Source organism: Agrilus planipennis, unplaced genomic scaffold (genome assembly GCF_000699045.2).
Source record: "Agrilus planipennis isolate EAB-ADULT unplaced genomic scaffold, Apla_2.0 scaffold1580, whole genome shotgun sequence".
NCBI classification, from domain to species: domain Eukaryota; kingdom Metazoa; phylum Arthropoda; class Insecta; order Coleoptera; family Buprestidae; genus Agrilus; species Agrilus planipennis.
Window position 1 is genome coordinate 1 of NW_020440231.1, and position 5987 is coordinate 5987.

Below are 5987 nucleotides of genomic sequence, written 5' to 3' on the forward strand. Positions count from 1 at the left end.
TACCCCACACTGCGAGAATTTGCTTCGTTTTATTAACAAAATTAAATGGTACTAGGAACTCTGACATGATTGTTTCCGAGAGCAGCAAAAGCCAACTTCTTAATTATAAACATTAATTGAAAATTTAATTAAAATAATTACAAAGGTAGACATAAAACAAAAGAATGTTTCAGGTTTCAATTGATTTAACTACTCGACAATGACAATTGTTTCTAATGATGATGGTTAACATGAATGAAGGCTCATAAAATTTTGAACCAGCTGTAAAATATGTGTGGTTTAAGTTGTATTACTTCCGGATAGTCGCAATGTCTAATGCCAAGCGTTATAGCAACATTGTTCTTGTTAAAAAAGAATTTCTCTTGACAGGGGTAAGATTTGTTGGCATGTAGATATTTATATAGTCATTCTTAAACAATATTCAAAGGTAAAACTAATGGAAAAATACATAAAAATATTGAGAAACTTACGTATATAAAACATTATTTAAATATCTTTATCAATAGGGTAGGTTAGGTTAGGTTATCGGGTTTTGTTCAAGTGTCCACCCTCTTTCGATCCCCCACCTCCACCCGCTTGAAAATATTTTTTTATTGAATTTTATTTGAATTATAGTGTATGAAAATTGTCAAAACAATCAACTTTCAACCCCCAAACTTTTCATGGGGGTGAGACCGCCGCAAATTTTTTATGAGGTTTTACTTAGGTGACCACCCTCTTTCGATCCCCCATTTAGGTCAGATCATTAAAAGCTTATGAAAAATACAAACGAAATNTGCATTCTTTATCAGTTGAAAAATGTATACTATCGCGTGTTATTGGCAGATAAATTCTTACAAAACTCATTCATAAAACATTGTTTTTTAAAAGTAGATAGGTGTTATTGTAAACATAATGAATTTCACCGGATACAGAACATCATTTACAACGAATTCTTAATAGAGGTAGACGTTGGAGATAACAAAATAATCACCTTCCTGTCTCAATACGGCGGTGTTGGCCGAAATGGAAAAAGCAACCAAATTCGAAATAAACACACTTGAATAGCAACATCCTTTTCATTGTCTGAATTTTAATGTATGTATTATAATGGATGAAAACCTGAATTCCTTCACGTTTCATTTTTCTTTTTAAATTGACTACAATAAAAATCAGGGTATACATGTATGTATACTACCATTTTTGTTCTTCTTAAATATATACCTAACGTATATCTATCTGCCCGTTTCATTGTATAGGTAAGTCACAAAATCAATTAATATGGGAAGTTAATAAAATCATTATTTAATTGTTGCCAATGTCAAAATTATTCTAAATTGTTCTTTAAATGAGCAAAATGTAGGATTTTATATATTATAGGGAAATGTCGGAACATTACATAACCCGTTTCGGAAAGATTAATAAAAAATTAAATTGCAACAATAACTAACTCAATTTTTTCATAATAAAACTATTGCAGTTTACATTTATCATTATTAATCAGTAAGTTCAGGTTCTAATGTATGATTATGTAATGATGGGATTGGTCCATATTTATTAGTGGTGCAAGCTAATATATGATTATTTTCAGAAACTCGGAAAATAGGAAATGGAATGATTAACAAGAGATTTACGGATTAGCTTACCCCCAGTTGTATATGACAGGTCAGTAATTACCACAAGTATTCTGATGCACTAGGATCATGGCAGACACAAATTTAAATTTTGTTACGGTAGGTATACACGCATATTTTCTGTGTATGTTCAGCAAAATTTGATCCTTGTACAGGAGCAGGACGATAGCTGGGTGTAGAGCTCGCGGTTGCCACGGTGACGACCGTGAAAGCGTAGGTCTAGGACAGCCTCCCGCCTACGTACCCTGCGAAAAGCGCCTACCACGGGGATTCCCATTTCAATAAAGACGGCACCCATGGTTGCTTAGGGTGGTTCCGTTTAATAATTATTTTAACATACTTACTACCCATCCTAGGAACTCACGTGTCCAAACTTTAATCATTGTAAAAGTGGTCACCGCTGAAATTATGTCATCCCCATGATAATTGTGTTATTAGATCACTTTGCAAGGCACGGCAGAGGTGGTTGCACCAGGCGACTAAACGAAACATGCTAATTCCTGTAATTAATTTACTGGAAGATTCTCGGTATACGCATCCACCTATGTGACACCCTTTGGATTTTTGAAAATTCCTACAGGTATTGATTGATTGACATTCGTATTCGTTCCCTAATATTTATCAACATTTATCCTTGAAGAAGCTTTAACACCATAAAGCGAACGTTAGCTATATATTAAATAAAACTGTTTCACCCTTTAAATTGATTGATGCGTTCTAGAAAATTTGATTAGGTAGATAACTGTTCTAAAGTATAAATTTAAAGTTTAAATATTTAATACGCATTTTAAAGCGCCTTTACGAAATCACTTGTTTTCCTTCATTCTGAGAAAACAAAAGTTTTCCCAAAGTCCATCAAAATGTGACAAATGTGTCCTGTATTTACGTATTTAACAATTTTACTGAAAATCTCTATAAATAATTGTTGTATTTACCATTCCTTTGGTCTTTACAATTTATTATGTGTTTACTTAATACTGATATCGTTTAATTTTTATGAACAAATTCTACAGCAGTCAAACTTTCATTTTTGAGCTTTAATATGACAGTTGGGCTGCCCAATTTAATTTTCTACTTGGAAAGTAGAAAATTGAAAATAACAGACTATATTTCACATTGATCCTGATTATGTCCTTGTAAGGTAAAATCTGTATATTAAGAATTTTTAACAAAATTTATTTTATATAAATGCTACTATTGGTTAACAAAAGGAACGCTTTTTTGCTCTAGTAACATAAAAAAATCACCCTGTATGCATTTATTTGTTTATGCAATTCAATGTGCCGCTTATACTTTGCAGTGTAGTAAATACACTTGCGAAGGATATGTAAAGGATGGAGCAAATTGTATGAAGAACCTGCCCTGTTGCCTCGCAGGGGCCCATAATTAAAATCGCTTTATAATTATGCGATACTTCAAAGAACAAACACCATAAATCTTATTTGGACATTGCGTTTTTTGTAATGACGTTTTGCAATTAACTTACAAATAGGTAGCCGAGCTCGTTAGTGAATCGCGCGAGAGCTTGATATTATATTATGAGTACAAGTAGCGATTTGAAATACGTACAAGGGTACGTCAAAAAAAATTAAAATACAGAGACACTGCTTGTGTGACTGATTCTGCAACACTATATCTACCAAGATTAATTTCTAATGTGTTATTAATTCATAAGATACAGTACAATTAACAACTCAGTCGGGAAGAAATTATAAAGAATGGAAAAAAAATAATTTTGCGCCATTAAAATCAATGAAAACCATTACATGAGATTATTATAAAATTTCTGCATATTTTGAGAACAAAGACAGAGCATCTTTTTTTATGCAAGTATGTATTATAGCGAGCACGAGCGTGTTTGTGTGCGATCGGGCATACGTGTGTGTGAGCGCCTTATCGATTTGCCGACTAGCCGCGGACGCCTTTCTTCATGTGCGCCGTATTTGTAAATATGTGTGTCGTACCTGCGTTTTCGGAAAGCAATTAAACAATTCAAAGAAAAAGAAACTTTTCCGGACAGCTCGAGAAGGTTCCCGAAAGGAAGCAAAAGAGTATTTGAAGGGAGAGACGATCGCCAGAGTAGAGTAGAAATAAACTGACCGTTGCAGAAGTGAATCGAGAAATAAATTGACAGCGCATAGAATAGTGATATAGTAACAGTACTGTAAATAAATAGAGTAATTCATCACTTAAGTTAGTAATAATTTAATAGTGTTTTTAAGTTTCTTAATAATTAGTGTAAATAAATAGTTTTTGTCGTTGTGAGTTTAAAAAGTTAATTTGTTAAAACCCACGAACAGTATTAAGTAAGGACATAACTGCGGGTAGGCATAAATCCATGAACTGAAAGTTCTGACCCATGTACAGGTCCATATATTAACGATACATCGTGAAATTTACAACTGAAACTACTGAACTTCATATAGCTTAACGCGAATATTTTTGTCCAAATAGAGAATTTTTGCGATTATTTTTGGTAAACATGGTATTTAGGTACAGCCTAAGAAAATTTTGCTTCCTGTTGAACAGATGATGGAAAATCGAATAGGAAATATAGGTACCATGCATGTAATGTGAGACATTTTTAACTCTTTCTAGTCCAGGTTGTTATACACATGTATACAAATAATATCACAGTGCTGAAGGCGTTTTGATTTAGGTGAAATTAAATATTATACTTGTGGTTTTACATTATCATTTGTACACAACTCTAGGCGTCTTGGGTTGTATCGGACTTAAACCACCCAAAAAAAAAGTCCTAAGTATTAAGCTTAAACTTGGAAATCGAAAATTTTTGTCGCGTATCTCTCCCATATTCAACAAAATTTTTGGTTTCACCTCGTACTCGAAAAATAAGACTTGATTAACCAAAGAAATATGAGCTCTCAACAGTGTAATTGAAAATTGAAAGGCGATATTGGGAAGACACGTTATAGTTTTCATGCTTTTAATAATATCATAAAAGTGAATGATTTGGTTAAGTATTTTCATTAAGTAAAATGTAATATTCCCTGAATTTTTCAACAGATCCATTTTGGATAATCGTCGCTTTTATGATTCAAGAATTAAACGATGGGCAAAGAATACAGTCTCGCAAAATCTAGTCAAAAAGTGATCTAATCTCTACAGTTGTGAGAGATACATGTTATGTCCGATTAGCCTTAATAAAATCATTAAAGAGTTTAGAGTTTTCTAGAATGGAAAAAAAGATATGAATAAGTGGTTTCTTCATCAATAAAATAAAAATATAAGTGGCGAAATAATTATGAAAAACCAAATTTAATCATTCGCAAGTAAGTGGAAATGATAAACAATTTACAGTGAGTGACGGCTAACAGATGGCTACAAGAATTTGAAATTCGGTTTTTATAAATTTCTACGGAAAAATTATCCCATGAACCAGAACTGTCTTTTAATGAATATGTATCATACCTATTACTGTTTTATATTTTTATGTATGTTTATATTGCTAATGATAGAAATTACCACATATTAAATATAACGATTTTTTAAAGTGAAAAATCGATAATGTGGACAGTTGTTTTTTTGCTATTTTTTTAGTAGTTGCCATAAGTGTTAATTTATAATTGGTTTAATACCAAATTAAAGTAAACGGGAGTGTAGCCAACGAATCTAGGTACGATTAGCAAATTATTATTGTTTATAGATTAATGCTAATTTTTTAATTTTTAAGTGACTACTTATAATATAGATAAATACATACGTAAATGTCACCATACATCTCGTATCTGTGAAAACAAATTATTCTCGTAAGCATAAATAATAATGGACATGCAACAGGTATCATGCGTAATCTACAGTTTATTGCCTTTTTATTATTATTGTTTTTGTTTAAATGCAAACTGTTGTTACTGTAATGCAGAAGTAGAAAGTATGCAAGTACGAAGTGATCATTCACAGGTATTCATTGATCTGAAAGTGAAGCATGCGCACGACGGCTTGCCTGTTTTTCATTCACGGTTATTAATTCCATTAATAGAAAATTTCCCTGATGCAACTTCTTGTCAGTATACTGTAAAAGCCATTTAAATGCACCTGACTGACTGAAGCTGATTACATTCATGTGATGTCTTAAGGAATTCCGAGTCACGGAAAACAATTTCTGTTACACGGTAAGTTAATTACACGGAGGTAATAAAAATGCCATAATTACCGATAAAATAAGAAAAAGACCCAATACAAGTTGAGTTAGCATAATTATAATCAACTACTTACTATACATTTCAAGATAAATTACAGTAGGCACCTGATCGAATGTTATTTGATTAAAATTATCGTGTCTGATTTCTGAGAGCAACTTAGACTGAGACAAACATCGTTCTAAAGCTGAAGGAGTAAATAACCGTGAGAATT

General features: G+C 32.2%; 1 long non-coding RNA gene across 1 annotated transcript; it reads left to right on the forward strand.

Moving 5' to 3' along the window:
- Positions 1 to 1258: 1258 nt before the first annotated feature.
- Positions 1259 to 5108, forward strand: LOC112906051. Its single transcript, XR_003232145.1, has 3 exons — positions 1259 to 1712; positions 1769 to 2193; positions 4641 to 5108. It is a non-coding gene; the product is annotated as an uncharacterized LOC112906051 (long non-coding RNA).
- Positions 5109 to 5987: the final 879 nt, after the last annotated feature.